The 16,461-nt window shown below is 37.6% G+C and overlaps 1 long non-coding RNA gene across 2 annotated transcripts in view; it reads left to right on the top strand.

The window, feature by feature from the left end:
• The first annotated feature begins 9,695 nt into the window (after positions 1-9,695).
• Positions 9,696-16,461, top strand: part of LOC103591487 — an 86,192-nt gene continuing 79,426 nt past the window's right edge. The window contains exons 1-3 of one of the 2 annotated variants that reach the window (XR_550578.1): positions 9,696-9,759; positions 10,427-10,579; positions 12,096-12,259. This is a non-coding gene — a long non-coding RNA (uncharacterized LOC103591487). Of the gene's footprint in view, positions 9,760-10,426; positions 10,580-12,095; positions 12,260-16,461 lie in introns of those variants that run through there. The other variant, XR_550579.1, reaches the window with a different exon arrangement.

Raw genomic sequence — 16,461 nt, 5'->3', positions numbered from 1 at the left:
AATCGTGGAGATGCTTGTAGACAAGAAGCTTGGGCTTTATCCACGCTGGTCAGGAGTCAGCAGAAAGCTACTGGCAGGTTTTAAGCAGGAGTCAACATTTGAGAGAGAGAACTCTGGTAGCTGTGAGGATTTGAGGGTGACAAGATGTCCATCAGGGATGCCATTTAGAAATCCATGATGGTAATCCAGGTGAGAGAGATGATAAAGCCTGCATTATAGCACTGTGGTAGGGATGAGAAGAGTTGAAGAAACAGGAAATAAAGTCAGTAGAACCTGGTGAGTGACTCGCTATGGATAAAGGAAAGGTGGTTGTTGAAGGTGGCTCCAGTTGTGCATGGGGAGTGGGCTTCTGCCAAACTAAGCAGAGAACACACGGGGAGTGTGCTGATGGCAGAAAGATTATGCCGATGTAGATTGGTTGCATTTGTGGTACATTGAAGAAACCAAGCCATCGAATTTACAAGTGTGAAGCTCAGAGAGGAAGGTTAAGCTGGGAGTATTAGTCTAGGAGTCATGTTAGGCATTGAAGGGGATGTATAAAAACATAAGACACAGTCTCATCCTCAAGGTCTAGGTGGATGAACCGTGTCCTTGAGAAATCATAACATATAAAAAGTGAACAAGTGTTAAACCATAGAAATAACTAAGTACAGTTGGAGTTCAAAGAAAAGTTCATGTGGCCAGTAGTAATAACAACAAAAACCTGTAGTAAGAAATCATAGAGTATAATAACTCATATAAGTGCGCATTAGTATAAAGTTTGCTTTTTTTTTCTCCTTGAACATCTTTTTTGTCAAAATCTAATGGTTTGCTTTTGAAGTTATATTTTGTTTTATCCTTTTTCTAAAGTTTGCTGTCTCAAAACATTTTTTGATTATAGATGGCAAGATTTTTCAGGAGAAAGTAAAATCAATCGTGTATACCTGAGGCATTCCAACAGTGGAGGAAAGTCCCTGACTAGCCCTGGATTTACAGAAATAAATCTGTCAGGTTCTACTGCTTCACCTCCTGAGGGTAAAAATAGCAATAATGAAATCACAACCCTTCACATGATAGTTCTGAATATTTACAGACAATTCAATTGTACCTGTTTTAGCAGTATAGCAAAACTTGATATTCAAACTAAATAAATAGAAGATTAAGCTTAAAATTATAGAATATATGTAAGGGATCCATTTTCACTACTTTCTGGTATCAGTAACTCACACTCAATTTAACAAGAGAGACCCAGCACAGGTCCTCAGGAGAACTTAAAAAACAGGTGAGGCTCATGCCTTCTTGCTTGGGCATTCTCTGGCTCCTCTTACCATAGTCATTTGTCTTTTATTAAGCTTCTGATTTACTTTTTCATATTTTTCAAAAGCTGTTTTTGTCTTTCTCTCTTCTTTCTACCTAAAACAATCATTCTAGACAACTTCACTTGTATATGAATGGCCATCCAGTACTCCAGCCTCACGTTCCTTGACTTGGGGACCGCCACCTCTCCTTATCTAGCAGTCTGCCCGCACCTGTCCTGGACTTTATCATCAGCAAGAGCGGTTTACTGGCACTTCTACAACTCTCGTATCACACTGTCTATTCTATCTATAAGATCTCTTTTTAAATCAAATGCATCACTCTGAAACATTTTCAGGTTCAGTCATGCCCTATTTTTTTCTGTCTTTTGAATGGAATCTTTTGGCAGCTTTAGCTCTTCAGCCAAAATTCAGAAATAACTGGAAAATCTTCTGAGCCACGGAGCTATTTTATTGCCACCAAGCCTACATTCTAAAGCAGTTCATTCAGTGCCTATATAATCTATATCAGTGCTTCTCAAATTTTTTTTTTTTCCTTTTTGTCTTTTTTTTTTCGTGTCCAGCAACGGATCGCAACCCTCAGTGTCGCGCCCGTACTGGACCGGGACCGGCAACGGGATCGCAACCCTTGGTGTTGCGCCCACACCTCGCTCAGCCAGTGAGCGGGAACCGGTCTGTATGTGGGATCTGAACCCTCAGCGGGAGCGCCGCTGCGCTCCCAAGCGGCGCACTGTAGCAGTGCGCCACCGGGCCGGCCCATCAAATTTTAACATGCAAAAAAATTACCTGTAGAGCTTGTTAAAACACAGATTCCTGGGACCCTCCCTTCTACATATTCACTAGGTCTAGCATGGAGCCGGAGAAGGTGAAGTTCTAGCAGTCTCACAGGTGGTGCTGATTCCATGCTGCTGGTCCACGGACCACACCTTGAGTAGTGTATTAGTCCATTTCTGTTGCTTATAAGAAAATACCTGGAATGAGTGATTTATAAAGAAAACAATTTATTGCTTACATTTTCAGAGGCTGGGAAGTCCAAAGTCCAGGGAACACATCTGATGAAGGCTTTCTTTGGTGGGGACTTCAGTGATGGCAGGGTATCACATTGAAAAATGGAGGAGCAGAGAGAGCAGAGACAGACTTTCTTCTTTCATGTCTTTCTGTGTATTTAGGTCTTCTTCTTTTTTTTTCCTTTTTGTCTTTTTTTACTGACCGGTAACGGGATCGCAACCCTCGGTGGTGCGCCCGCACCGCGCTCAGCCAGTGAGCAGGAACCGGTCTCCACATGGGATCCGAACCCTTGGTGGGAGCGCTGCCGCGCTCCCAAGCAGCGCACTCTCCAGTGCGCCACCGGGCCAGCCCGATTCTTTCTTCTTTTAAAACCCTCAGAACCATGCTCCTGACCACCATTATCAATCCATTCACTATGGCATGGTCCTACAATCTAATCACCTCTTCAAGGCTCCACCTTTCAATTACCATAATAGGATTTCCGACCCTCTTAACAGTCACAGTGGGGGCCAAGTTTCTAATACATAAAACTTGGGGGCCACAATTCAAGCTTCAGTGAGTTTGGGGAGGACATTCAATTCGCTACAAGTAGCATGCAGTACTCTTACACTACGCTTACAAGGAGAGTGATTTTTCTGGTCTCCTCTATAGACTATAAGAAGTAACATTGGAGAGCTGCTAATAGCAGCAAGAAGTAGCTACAGAAATGGACGAGAGAGAACTGTCTAGAGCCCTTTAGTCTTGTAATAAGAACAAGCACTACCATTTATTGAGACCCTGTCATATGCTGGGCAGTGTGCAGGTGCATCACAAATATGCTCTCACTTAATCTTTAAAGCAACCCTGCAAAATGGATATTATGAACCCTCATTTTACATTTGTAGAAACTAACCCTCATTTGGTACAAGTACGTGATTTAGCTAAGGCCATCTCACTAACAGCACTGTCATTTGCATCTGGTTACATCTAGTTGCAAAGCCCATACTCTTTCCACTTATCAAACTGCATCCTGGTGACTGCATGCTGAGGTTAAACTAAGCTTCACTTCATTCACTTAACTTCACCACAGTAGAACCATTAATCCTAAAGCCTTTGAATCATTCAGCCAATGTTGTATTTTGTTAAGGAGACACGAAAAGACATTTGTTTTTGGAATATTGTAAAAGAAAGTGGTTAAAAGAGAGATAGTTTGGCATTTAAGAATTTTAAGCATTAGTTACTAGGAAAATTAACCTATGTGGATTCTTTAACAGTGCTAGATAAATGTACTCTTGCTGTGGTTGTGACTTATAGTGCAGAAGAGAAGTGGTCCCACTTAAAAATCTACCTGCTCTCACCAGGAAATAGTTCCTCCAATATTATACCACAATGGATGGCTACTTACATGCTGCATTCCAGAAGCCTACCCGCATTTCTCTCTTCTTCACCACCATTGCAGCCACAAAAACTGACTGGAAGTTTGGGTCATAATATTGACAAGTTACAAAATGTTGCAGATACTTTTGTTACTACCCAACTAGAAAAACAGAATGCTTTGGGGTGTTTCAACACACTGAAAAAAAGGCAAAGAGGATACATTCATCAGTAGCTGTGAGTCTGCAAAAATCTTTTGTGAAATGGGAGCTGTCCTCTTAGCCCAAGTGTCTGTCAATGGTGTCCCAAAAGGAACATTGGGATTTCCAGTAGTCAAAGTAGATCATAAAGAGTTGAGAGCAGAACCCAGATCAGACAATAACAATCCCGGGACGAATCTTGCCCACGCTGAGCAGATTACCTAAAGGGACTGGCCTCATTCCAGCAAAGCCACAGCACTATTGCAAGCCTTGGGCTAGCCTTTCCCATATTTAACAAAAGGTTAAACCATAAATTGCTCTCAAAGAAAAAAATCTCTTGTGGGTTTATTTAAGGAATAATTAATTAGAGTTAAAATTAGAGAAAAATTTTAGAGAAAAATTCTTTAGTTCAGGGAAATGATAAGATTTATTATTGTTTCCAATAGCATCTCAAGTAGCATTGTACAATGCAACTTTCTGTGGTGATGAAATGTTTTGTCTGTGCTGTCCAGTATAGTAGACACTAGCCATATGTGCTACTGAGCGCTTGGAATGTGGCTAGTGGAACTGAGGAACTGAATTTTTATTTAATTTTAAATAGTTAAAAAGAGCACAAGTAGCAATGACTACTGCATTAGATATTACAGGTAGAATAGAGTAGTGTTTAGTACACTATATGACCAAAAAAGATCAGTGATAAAAAGTTGTGGTTACTTTGTTAATTACAGTTATATTAGGAAGTGTTTCTTATTTAAACATCTGTTTCACTTGTGAAAATTATTTCTCCTTAGCACAGTTCCTAAGATAATTCATGTACTTTTTTCGCTTATATTGGGTTCTGTTTTGGTGTAACTGAAGACTGGTACCTATATGCTGTGGGTTATATGAACTATTGAGTGGAGTTCTCATCCTGCCTGATGTTATGCTTGAAGATGTGATGGACAAGCTTATTCAAGCAGATACACTTTTAGTCCTTCTTACCCACCCATCACCAGCTATATAACATGGAGTTATTAAAGTAAGGGTAAGTACTAAGCTTTGTTTTCGTTCAGAAAAATAAATGTATATGTTAATTAAAAATTTGAATATATATGTTAAAGTAGACCTAAAGCTTTATTTTATATTTAGGAATAATGAACTAATATAGTTTGTTACTTTTTACTCATGTTTTTGTATGTATTATAATCTAATTTTAAGCCTTCTTATATTGATTCATATCAATATGTTTTTTAAACTACCAATAAATTCACATACATGAACCATTAATAAGTCTATTTTGCAAAAATTACAAGGAACACATGAGTCACTGGAAATTTCTCCTGCAGTGTAGTATCAAATTTTAGGCATTTACTTCAGATCTTAGATCAGATGTCACCTTTTCAGAGGCCTTCCCTGATCACCTTATCAAAATCACTTCCTCTAGCTCCACTCCTTATTTATATTCTACGACAGCATCCTGTTTATGTTTTGTAATTGTGTCTCAATTTATCTATATACTTGTTTTTTAATCTCCTACACTGAAATATAAGCTGCATGAGGGTAGGCATCTGTGTCTAGTATATAAGAGGTACTAAGTATATGGTTGAATGAATGAATGTTTGATATGAAAGGTTTCCATTAGAAAATAACCCAGTATTGAAATGGGCTTTTAAAGATTCTAATTTTTTTTAGTTTGTCTGGATATAGTATTGTTTAATCACTTGCAGTTCATCCCAGTATTTATTGAGCTCCCATTTCATGTGCAAGGCACTGGGCTAGTTGCTATATGGGATATAAAGAGGAGTAATATAAACCACTACATTCAAGGAGTTTATAGTCTAGTTGGGGAGAGAGTCTTGTATGCAATTAAGTAAAAAAAATGTAAGGAATTCTGTGATGAGTGCTGCAATGGCAGTATTAATGAAGAATAGGAGCATGGGGGAAATTATTCTGAAGGGAGAAATAGGGAAGGATTCATGCAGAAGGTGTACTTTGTATTATGCTGTAAACTTAGACAGCTTTCTAAGTAGGGAGTTAAATAGATGTGTGTTTGGGGAAGAGAAGTCTATCACCACTGTGAGGGAGTGATCGAAGGGGAGAGAGAGTGAGAGTGTTCTACATTAGCAGGCTAGTATAGTAGTCCAAGGAGAAATGGTGAGTTCCTGATCTGGGGTAGTGGGAAGTCAAAGGACAGATTTGAGAGACGTTCACTGGAATGGGAAAGAAGGACCTTCATAATTAAAAGTGGGGAATCAGGAGTAGCAAAGCCAAAAGTGAGTTTATCCTTGAAGTCTAGGAGTATTGTGCTACTCTCCTTTAAGATTGGAGCCTTGGAAGAAGTAGGTTTGGAAGGAAAAGTAATTTGCTTTTAAGAAGCTAGAAAAGGATAGAAATTCAAGCCTGTGCTCAGGATAAATTATATGTCAAGAAGTCTAGTAATAGAGGTCTAGGATATGTGTGTTGTAGATTTGCAGAGAGCGTAGTGTACCAGTTTTTTTTCCTTCAGAATTAGGTACATATATTTTACTTATACTCCACTAAGGGGCTGCCAGTCCATTCTTAGCTAAAAATGTCAGTTTTGCCATCACAGAAGTATTAAGATCTCCAAGACAGAGTCACCATTAGCATTTTACAGTAGTCAGAGACAAAGTTCATTTTCATTTTGCCATGGAAGTGGCATTTTCTTTTGAACTTTCTATGTTGTTTTATATATATTACTTTAAACAATACTGTCTGATTTGTATACATTATATTAAGTTAGTACATTACTCAAATTATCCTGTTTTTTCCTTAGCTATTAGGTGCATATTTTAATAGAGCATCAAAGGAACAAAAAGGTAAATTTCTGAAGAATCGTGGCTTTTCCTTGCTAGCCAACCAATTGTATCTTCATCGGGGAACTCAGGAATTGTTAGAATGATGTTCTTTGGTCGACTTATGGGCCTTGATGAAGAGCAAGTGGGTTCTTCCCTCCACCAGCTGGTGATCTCTTGTCTTTAAAATTTAGTGAATTCATTATTAAAATTATTTGGTCACCTTTAGGAAAATTCGGCTAAAAGTCATTTTCCAGGTAAATCAGTTTATTATTTTCCATATGATATTCTTAACATAATTTCTTTCTTTGTATTTCAATTACTAATTAGAAACTAGAACAAATAAATGCTGCATGCAATGAAAGAAAGTGATCTTAATGTTTGGCATACAGTGTTACAATGAGGAGGCTAACTGAAAAGAAAGGTGGCTCGTGTACTCTCAGCAACAGATTCCATGAGTGCTCTGTGCAAGCTCTCCTCACACACCCTTCAGGGCCCTCAGGTTATCTGGGAGAAGAGCACATCCCTCACCTGGAATTCCTGATGTACTGATTGCTGAGATTTGACCCTGGTGTAATGCTGAACAATTAGCAAAACAGTGCAAAAATAAAAACGTTTTTCTTCCAAACCAAAAATTTGGCAGAAAAGTTAAACTGTTATTTCTGTGTGTGATAAAGTAGAGAGAAATTTGTGTCTCCTTATTGTGGTAGACAGATTTAGGCCTTGAAGAATCTACTTATTTATTGTGGTAATTTCAATAGTAATTTTCATTTGCATAAGCTTCTGGCTTTTTCAAAGCAATTCTGCATTATCTCATTTGATTCTCACAACAGCCTTGAGAAGAAGAAAGTAGGGCAAATACAACCATGCTTATTTGACACATCAGAAAAATGAGGCACAAAATGCTTAAATAATTCCACTCTGTCACAGAGGCAAATATTACTGGGACAAGAACTCCAGATTCATTCCTTTTTGCTAGACCTTCTTAGTAGCTCACTGTCTCTCAAACACTATGTAAAATAATAATAATTTTCCTGTGCACTTGTTATATAGTACACTAAAGCAAGGGTTCTTTGGGTTACATACGGCGCCCACGGATGAATTAAAATGAATCAGTTAAAAACATGAAATTATATGCATATTTCAGCTAAATGTTTGTGTATTTAGCTTGAGATGGACTTCTAGCAATAGCTTTTATCTTATTATTGGAGGGGGTCTATTATAATCTACAAAAAAAAAAAAGCCTAAGAATCCTTACTCCCCAAATTTGTTTTGTTATAGCTTCAAAACCAGGTTAACAAAATTACCCATAGTTGCAATCATTTTTCCTTACTTTGTGACTAATTCCTTCTAACGTGCTTTTAATTGTGTATTGTTTACTATAGATTTTATCTGGAAGATGTGAAAAGCATGGGACTTTTTAGAAGTAGTCTGTCATTCCTTTTCTGGAACCAATAGAGACTTCTCTGTATGACACTGTACACCTGCATAATGCTCTTTTACTCCTTCTCCACATTTTAAATTCTTGTTCTAAAGTAGCAGATATGTTGTTGGATAATGGTCTACTCTATATGTTACGTAATATAGTAGCAGCCCTGAATGGGTTAGAAAAGAAGTAAGTTTTAAATTATTATTTTAAATTACATCTGATTAATACGTTAGAAAGAGAAAATGTTAGTAACAGGTTACTTTAAAGCATCTTACTAGATTAAATTAATTTGGAGAATATTTTTTTATCATTTTCAACAAAGTTTGGTTAAGAAAAGGGTGTTTATATGACCTACTTTTAATTATTTAGAACTTGAAGACAAGGAGAATAAATTTAGCTGCCCCCAAATATATTTATCACGCTTCCACCATTGGGTTATAAAAATTATTATCCTCATCAGGAATAGGAAATTGAGGACTAGAGAGATATAGTAACTCATCGAAGATCATACAGCTAGTAAATAGCAGAAAATGTGAGACTGAATCTGTCTCGCTTTAAAACCTATGTTTTGAACTCACTATGTTGTCTGACTGTTAGCATATGATATCATTATCTACCACCATAAATCAGGTTCATATAGCCAAAAGTACATTGGAAAATAACTACCCACCAAACTGCTTTAATAGCTTGTATTAAAAGCTATTGTGTTGTATTAAAAGCAAAGTGTTGTATTTCCTCTAAACACTTGTTCTTGATTACAATACAATGCATGAAATTGGAAGAATTTAAGAAGGGTACCTATAGGTTTGGTCTGAAAGTAGTTTTTGTTTGTTTGTTTTTAAATAAATTGTGCTTACTGAGTCTCCTTGTGTGCTACTCTATTAATTGGCTCAAGACAGTTACAATTCCTAACCCTTGCTTGATTTGGAAAAAATAAATGGAGAGAAGTGTCTAGGCCTAATGTCACACACTGAGGTAAGTTATCAAGATTAAAATTGAGAGACAGAAGCAACTAATTCATATTTATTGGGTATTTATAAGGGATTAATATATGTTCAACTATGTTAACTCTTTTAATCTCTAAGGTTGCTATAATTCATACAAATGAGGTTCAGAGAGGTTAATTAATTTATTCAAATTCACCCTCTCTGAGAAGCCTTCCCAGAATGTTCCTGTTCATACCTACACAATCTTCACCTTTAGTATGGGCTGGGAACCTGCTTATGTGTTCTCACAGTATCTTGTGTTAATGTCTGTTGTTACACTTAACACCATTTATTGTTTATAGTGATCCCTTTTCTGGTCCTCTGAAAAACTGTATTTTTGACAAGAGTCAATGGTGTCTTATTTCGCCATATAGTAAGCATGAATACATATTGAGTAATTGCATGAATGAATGCATGCTGGTGGAATAGGAATTTAAGCCATTTAAAGCAGTTCTTTTTGTCTTAAATTATTTGTTCTTTTTCTTACAAATGTTATGTTTTGTTCTTTTTGTTTGTTTTGTAATCTTTAGCATTCCTCTGAGTGAATACAAATTGCTTGCTTGTGATATGCAGCAACTTTTCATAGCAGTTACAATTCATGCTTGTAGTTCCTCAGGCTCACAATATTTAGGGTGATTGAAGACCGTATTGTACTGCTTGGATCTCTTCAAAATAGCAAAAACAAGAGGACACAAAGTAAGATTTAAGTTTTATGGATTTTGGGGGGAGTTGTATAGTAGCCAAACATGTATTTTATATCAACAAAACAAGTATTTGATCCTAACCTCTTTCTTCTTGGAAACTTTTTTACTGAAAGTTTAACCTTAATTTTGTGATGATATCAATAATCTTCAAAAAGAAGCCTTTTTGAGTGGTAAAAATAGAAAAAGTGGTGTTTTGGTGTAATTAGTAACTGGCAACACATTATTGAATGAAATCACTGATTTTTATTACCAAGTAGAATTAAAAAGTTTACATTGAATAATATGCCCTTTAGTTTCTTTAATGGCAAATACTAAAGTGAATATGAAACAAAAAAATATAAGAATTTCTGGTTAAACTTTTGCCTTATGTACAAAAACGTCTGTTCTTCGAAATAATTACATAAAATGAAATAAATTTATAAGCTATTTTTCCATGGAAATTTTTATAGTAATCATTTGGAAATTTGCTTTAACATTGTTTTTAAAGACAGTTAAAGAATATTTACTACCATCAAACACCCATGTTGATCAAAATTTTTAAATTTATGTCTAATAAAACATGATTGACAGTTCAGATATTGCATGATATATCAAAATAAGTTCAGTAAAAAATTCATAATCACATAGCTTGAAAACATTCTAGTATCTTCTGTTTTTAGATATGGCTGTTGCACTATAGCTTAGAGTTCTCCAGGCTGCTATGGAATTTATAAGGACCATTGCAGATCACAACTCTGAAAACCTTACAGATCCATTCCAGTCACCATCTGCTGCCCTTTATGCAGTGTTTCAGAAGCGGAAAAGCATTGCTGGTGAGTATCAAGGTAATATTTTAATAATTACGAATTGAAGGTAGCTAGACTTTCCTCTGTTCTGATGACATTCACATTTTAAAAATATTTCTTAGCTTAAAAAGTTAAGCTGTAAAATTTGAGATAGTATTCCTCCTAGAGGAAAGTTCTGCTGCTTTCTTTTCAGTGCTATTCTCATTTAATTATTTCTTGAGCACCTACCATGTGCCAAGCACTGTGTTAAATGTTGGAGATACAGTGATGACAGAAATACAAAGTCTACTCTTGCAGAGATTATAAAATAGTAGGGAAATGTATAGGTTAGGAATAGAGATTATAGCAGGGCAGCCAGATTTACATCAGGAATTAAGGAGATCTCTGAGGAAGTAAGATTTCAATATGGACATAAAGGATAAAAAGGGAGTCAGCAAGGTCAGGAGTCAGAGGAAGAATGTTAACAGGCAGAGTGGCTGGTTTATGTGGAGGTCCTGTGGCAGGGAAAGCTGCACTTGTGCAGAGCGGAATGAAAGTGGCACTTGATGAGACTGACCCAGACAGGGCTGTGCAGTGTGGCATGGGCCAGTTCATAAATAATAACACAGGCCACGTTAAGGAAGTTAGATTTTATCTAATGGGAAGTCATCAAAGGTTTTAAGTAGGTGGCATGATATAACCAGGTTTTCATTTTGTGAAGATCACTCTGTCTTCTGTGTAGAGAATGGGTTAGAAGAGAGCAAGAGAAGTAGTGGGAATCCAGGTGGGAGGCCACTGCAGCAGTCCAGGCAGAGAGTGGTGGTGTGGATATGGTTAAAATGCACTGGACATCAGGGCCTGCTATAAATTAGTACATATCACCAAATAATAAGTATTCATATTATAAGACTTCATGGAACTTATATTTTACTGGAAGAAATGGTCAATAAGCGTATAAACAAATATATTTAATATAGTGTCAGTGTAAATATCTACCTGTGAGGTAGGCTCTATTGTACTTTCTAATTCACATCTTACATATGAGGAAACAAGGCTTAGAAAGCAATGTGCTGAAGCCTACACCAGCTCTATATGGCTTCACGGCATGAGTGCTGAAATACTTCCCACTTATTCAAGTACATAGACTAGTGAAGACCTGGTATTTCCTTTATTCAGCCTATTGCCTTACCTCTTAATTATGATTGTCAGCTGTATAAACAGCATGAAGGCTGTCAGAGATGCAGACATCAGGAAGAATCTGCTTAAACTGAAGACATTGTCTGACAATATCATTCTTCAGTATATCCAGGATACGAAGTTTTTTCTATTTGCTTCTTTTTTGCCTCAAAGGTGACCTACCCACTGGACAATCTAAAATGCTGTTAAAATATTTAAATGTCTTGCAGGATAAGTCATTAAAACCTGTCATCATAATTTAGTCATATATAATTAATTTTTATAGAGGTTACTTATGGAAATTTAAAACAAAGATTCAATTACAATGAAGGGTTCCATATTTCTCACCTACCAAGACGTCATTTTGGTTCTTATGGTCAACTTCCAGTGCCTTTCTCCTCCAGTCCATTAAATCAAGACTTCTCCTTCAAGTTTTCTCCTGGCTGCATTACCTGTGCAACTCCTGAAGCAGGTGCAGTAATGGTGCAGGAACACCAATCCTACCTGTTCAATCTGAGGAAACATTTCTCAGGAAATTCTTTTGTAGGATTGAATTTCAGATAATGCATATGCCCCAAATCTTTTTAATAGCAAATCACTGGAATTATATTCACCTTTCTGATCTCTCTACTTTTATTTGCCTGATTTCTACTTTGTTACTGTATACACTTTTCAAAACTATTTTATAAAATTCACTAATGATAAGTATCCAGAAATAATAATGTTCTTACTAAAACATGGTATGTTTTAAATATCTGTTGATGATTTTGGAATACAAAGAAGTTGTCCTGACCCGGAGGATATTCAACGAGGACCCTGGAGCGGGGAGTGGGAATTGGATGGGACAAGAGACACGAGAAATGAAGACAAGACAGTATTCTGATCAAGTCTCATTTATTAGCCAGAAGGTCACAGTTTATATAGACAGCAGGAGGGAATCAGCAGATAATTAAGTATGCAGATGGTTTACTGAGAAAACCACAGGGTGGGTTGTTCCAGTAAATGGAAAATTCCCATTATCTATGGCAAGTTGTAAAGTTACCTACACCCATAGTGCACAGGATAGGGAGGGACGGAAGATAACAGCAAACAAGGCTCTGAGGCCTCGAGGCAATAGCTGGGCGGGCTCTTTGGCTCCGGACAGGCAGGCAGGCTCTTAGGCAACAGCCGGGCTCTATGGCTCCGGACAAGAAGTGAAACAGTATTTGAAAGTATTTTGTCAAAGCATTTTGAACTCCTTAAACCCATCAAGTACTTTGAATTTTTCAGAAGACTCAAACTTTGCCAAATGATATCCATCCTACCAAGCTTTGCCACTAGCTTCAACACTGTTATTTAGGACTTCGGAACCAGAAGTACTGTTGCATTTCTTCAAAGAGGGAGAAACATCACTTTCTCTTAATCACTCCTTTTCCTTTGTATAAACCAACACTGATAGAGTTTGGATATGTTGTCCCTACCAAAACTCAGGGGGAAAATTGTCCCCAATGTGACAGTGCTGGAAGCTGTTTGAGTCATGGGGGCGGGTCCCTCATGAATGGATTAATGCTGTCTCTGGGGTTGGGGGTCCTGAGAGAGATGTCACTCTATTCCCACGAGAGCTGGCTGTTTACAGGACCCTGGCACCTCCTCTTTCTCTCTCTCGCTCCCTCTCACCATGTGATCTGCTTGTACTTGCCACTTTCCACCATGAGTAGAAGCAGCCTGAGGCCCGTGCCAGGTGCAGCTCTCCCAGAATTGTAAGCCAAATAAACCTCTGTTCTTTATGAATTACCCAGTCTCAGGTAATTCTGTTATAGCAACACAAAATGGACTAATACAAACACTGTAGTAAATAAGGCTCTTCATTCATAGTCTGATAATCAAAAAGTTGCAGCAAAATAGTTTCTTGATCCTTGTTAACACTGGTATTTGAAGTTTTAGTTTATATACTTAAAGGACCTTGAAAATTTCCCCTTGCTCAAACTGAATCTCTTCTGATGAAAATGTGTTTGGTGGCAATTGATGAGTTTCATGTGATGATGCAGCGGAGGATGAGCCAGGAGTGTCCCAGCCAGGCCATGGAAACAGAACTTGCACAGAGACTGCAGATGCTCACTGTCCTAGCAGTCACAGGATTGTTTATCATGGTAGGACTATAGAATGAGTGTGTTCTTCCTCAAATAGTAAATTAAAACAAATAATTTGAAAGGAAACTGATTAGGTTTCAAATTTTTAAGCAGCAATTTTTTTTTTAATTAACATCTACATTATGAAAGCAATTTCTAATTTGGAGCTGACAGTCTTGAATAAAAGTCCGCTTTTTAATGTGTTAAATGCTGGCCTACATTGACCACTGAGTTTATAACAGTTTGGCACCTCCAGTATTTTTTAAAAACTTTTATTTTGAGGCAATTGTAGATTCACATGTAGTTGTTAAGAAATAATACAGAGAGATTTCTTTTCTTTTTTTTTTTTTTTTTGTCTTTTGTCTTTTTTCCGTGTCCGGCAACGGATCGCAACCCTCAGTGTTGCCCCCATACCGGACCGGGGACCGGCAACGGGATCGCAAGCCTCGGCGCTGCTCCTGCGCCTCGCTCAGCCAGTGAGCGGGAGCCGGTCTGTTTGTGGGATCCGAACCCTCGGACGGGAGCGCCGCCGCGCTTCCCAAGCGGCGCACCATCCAGTGCGCCACCGGGCCGGCCCTACAGAGAGATTTCTTTACCCAGTTTCCCCCAATGAACCTTGCAAAACTATAGTGCAGTATCACTGCTAGGGTATTGACACTGATATAATCAAGAAACACAACATTTCATTACCACAGGATACCTTATGTTGCCCTTTTATAGCCATGCCCACTTGCCTTCCACCATCAGCCCCAGCAACCTCTACTCTGTCTTTCATTTCTATATTTTTGTCATTTCAAGAATGTTATATAAATGGAACCATACAGTGTGTAGCCTTTCAAGATTGGCTTTTTCCACTCAGCATAATTATCTGGAAAGTCATCCTGGTGGTTGTATGCATTTATCAAAAGTTCAATGCCTTTTTTTTTGCTGAGTAGTATTCCATAGCATGGATGCACCAGTTTGTTTAATTATTCACCTGTTGAAAATCCATCTGTGTTGTTTCCAGGTTTTGCCTACTACAAATAAAGCTGCTATAAACATTTATGTATAGGTTTTTGTGTGAAGATAAATCTTCATTTTGGGGGATAAATGTCCAGAAGTGCAAATACTTGGTCATATGATAGTTTCGTGTTTAGTTTTTTAAGAAACTGCCAGACTTTTCCAGAGTGGCTGTACAATTTTACCTTTGCACCAGCAGTGTGAGTGATCTGAGTTTCTTTGCATCCTAACCAGTATTTGGATTTGTCACTTGTTTATTTTAGCCATTCTGAGAGGTGTGTAGTGATATCTTATTGTGGTTTTAATTTGCATTTCTATAGTGACTAATGATTATATATTTATGTATGTATATGTTGTAATACCTGGAGTAATCACTAAAAAAGCTATGCAAAGAAATACACTGAAAAACACTATAGATAATATTCTCACCACACACACACATACAAAACCTATGTGAGGTGGTGTATATGTTAATTAGCTTAATTAGATTAATTTTTCAGTCTGTGCATGTATCAAAACATCAAATTATACACCGTAAATATATATGATCTTATTTGGCAACTTTACCCCAATAAAGCTAAAAAAATTTATTTTTTTTCCTTTTTGTCTTTTTTCGTGTCTGGCAATGGATCGCTACCCTCAGTGTCGCGCCCGCACCTCGCTCAGCCAGTGAGCGGGAACCGGTCTGTATGTGGGATCCGAACCCTTGGCGGGAGCGCCGCCGCGCTCCCAAGTGGCGCACTGTAGCAGTGTGCCACCGGGCCGGCCCTAAAAAAATTTTTTTAGAAAGCACTACAGATTAGTCAAAATGGAATTCTAAAAAATGTTTGGGTAACCCTAAGGCAGGGAAAAGAAAACAGTCATTGTTAATCACTAGAAAAATATGATAAACCCAAGGCATTTTTGTGGGTTTTTTTTGACTTTTGTGATTTACATTTGGGGCAACAGGCTTCTGGACTAAAACTGAGAAATTGAATGATGTTTATCACGTGCTCATCCAATGAAATAGCTTTGCAGATCTATCTAATGTAAAATATGATGTGGTGTTAATGTTTGGTTTCTACAAGAAGCTTATGGTTTTAATAATTTTGAAGTTTAACTCATCTTCATTTCATTAGCACATTGAATCTTTAATTTATAATTGCATGACTTATGTATTTTTTAATTTCTACATTGTTTTAGGTAAATTCACTTTCTCTAACATTTTGTGTCTACTACATTTAGTACACATACATTTATGTTGGATAAATGAATTAATAATTACATTGAATATTTTTACCAGCATAATTACAATTTGTAATGGCTAGTTATTAGTGATCTGACTAATTTTTTTATTTAGTCAGTTAAAATAGAAAAAAATTGATGATCATTTGGAGTGATCAAAACCCAAATATTGAAAAGGATTTCTGAGTCTGTAAATTCTTTCACTTCAAGAGTGATAAATGGAGGGGGCCGGCCCGGTGGCGCACTGCTACAGTGCGCTGCTTGGGAGCGCGGCGGCGCTCCCGCGGAGGGTTCGGATCCCGCATACAGACCGGCCGCGAGGTGCGGGTGCAACACCGAGGGTTGCGATCCCGTTGCCGGTCCCGGTCCGGTACGGGCACGACACTGAGGGTTGCGATCCATTGCCGGTCATGAAAAAAGACA

The sequence above is a fragment of the Galeopterus variegatus genome, unplaced genomic scaffold (genome assembly GCF_000696425.1).
Source record: "Galeopterus variegatus unplaced genomic scaffold, G_variegatus-3.0.2 Scaffold974, whole genome shotgun sequence".
Classification (NCBI taxonomy): domain Eukaryota; kingdom Metazoa; phylum Chordata; class Mammalia; order Dermoptera; family Cynocephalidae; genus Galeopterus; species Galeopterus variegatus.
The sequence above is the reverse complement of the archived record's forward strand: the minus strand, read 5'-3'. Positions and strand labels throughout refer to the sequence as shown.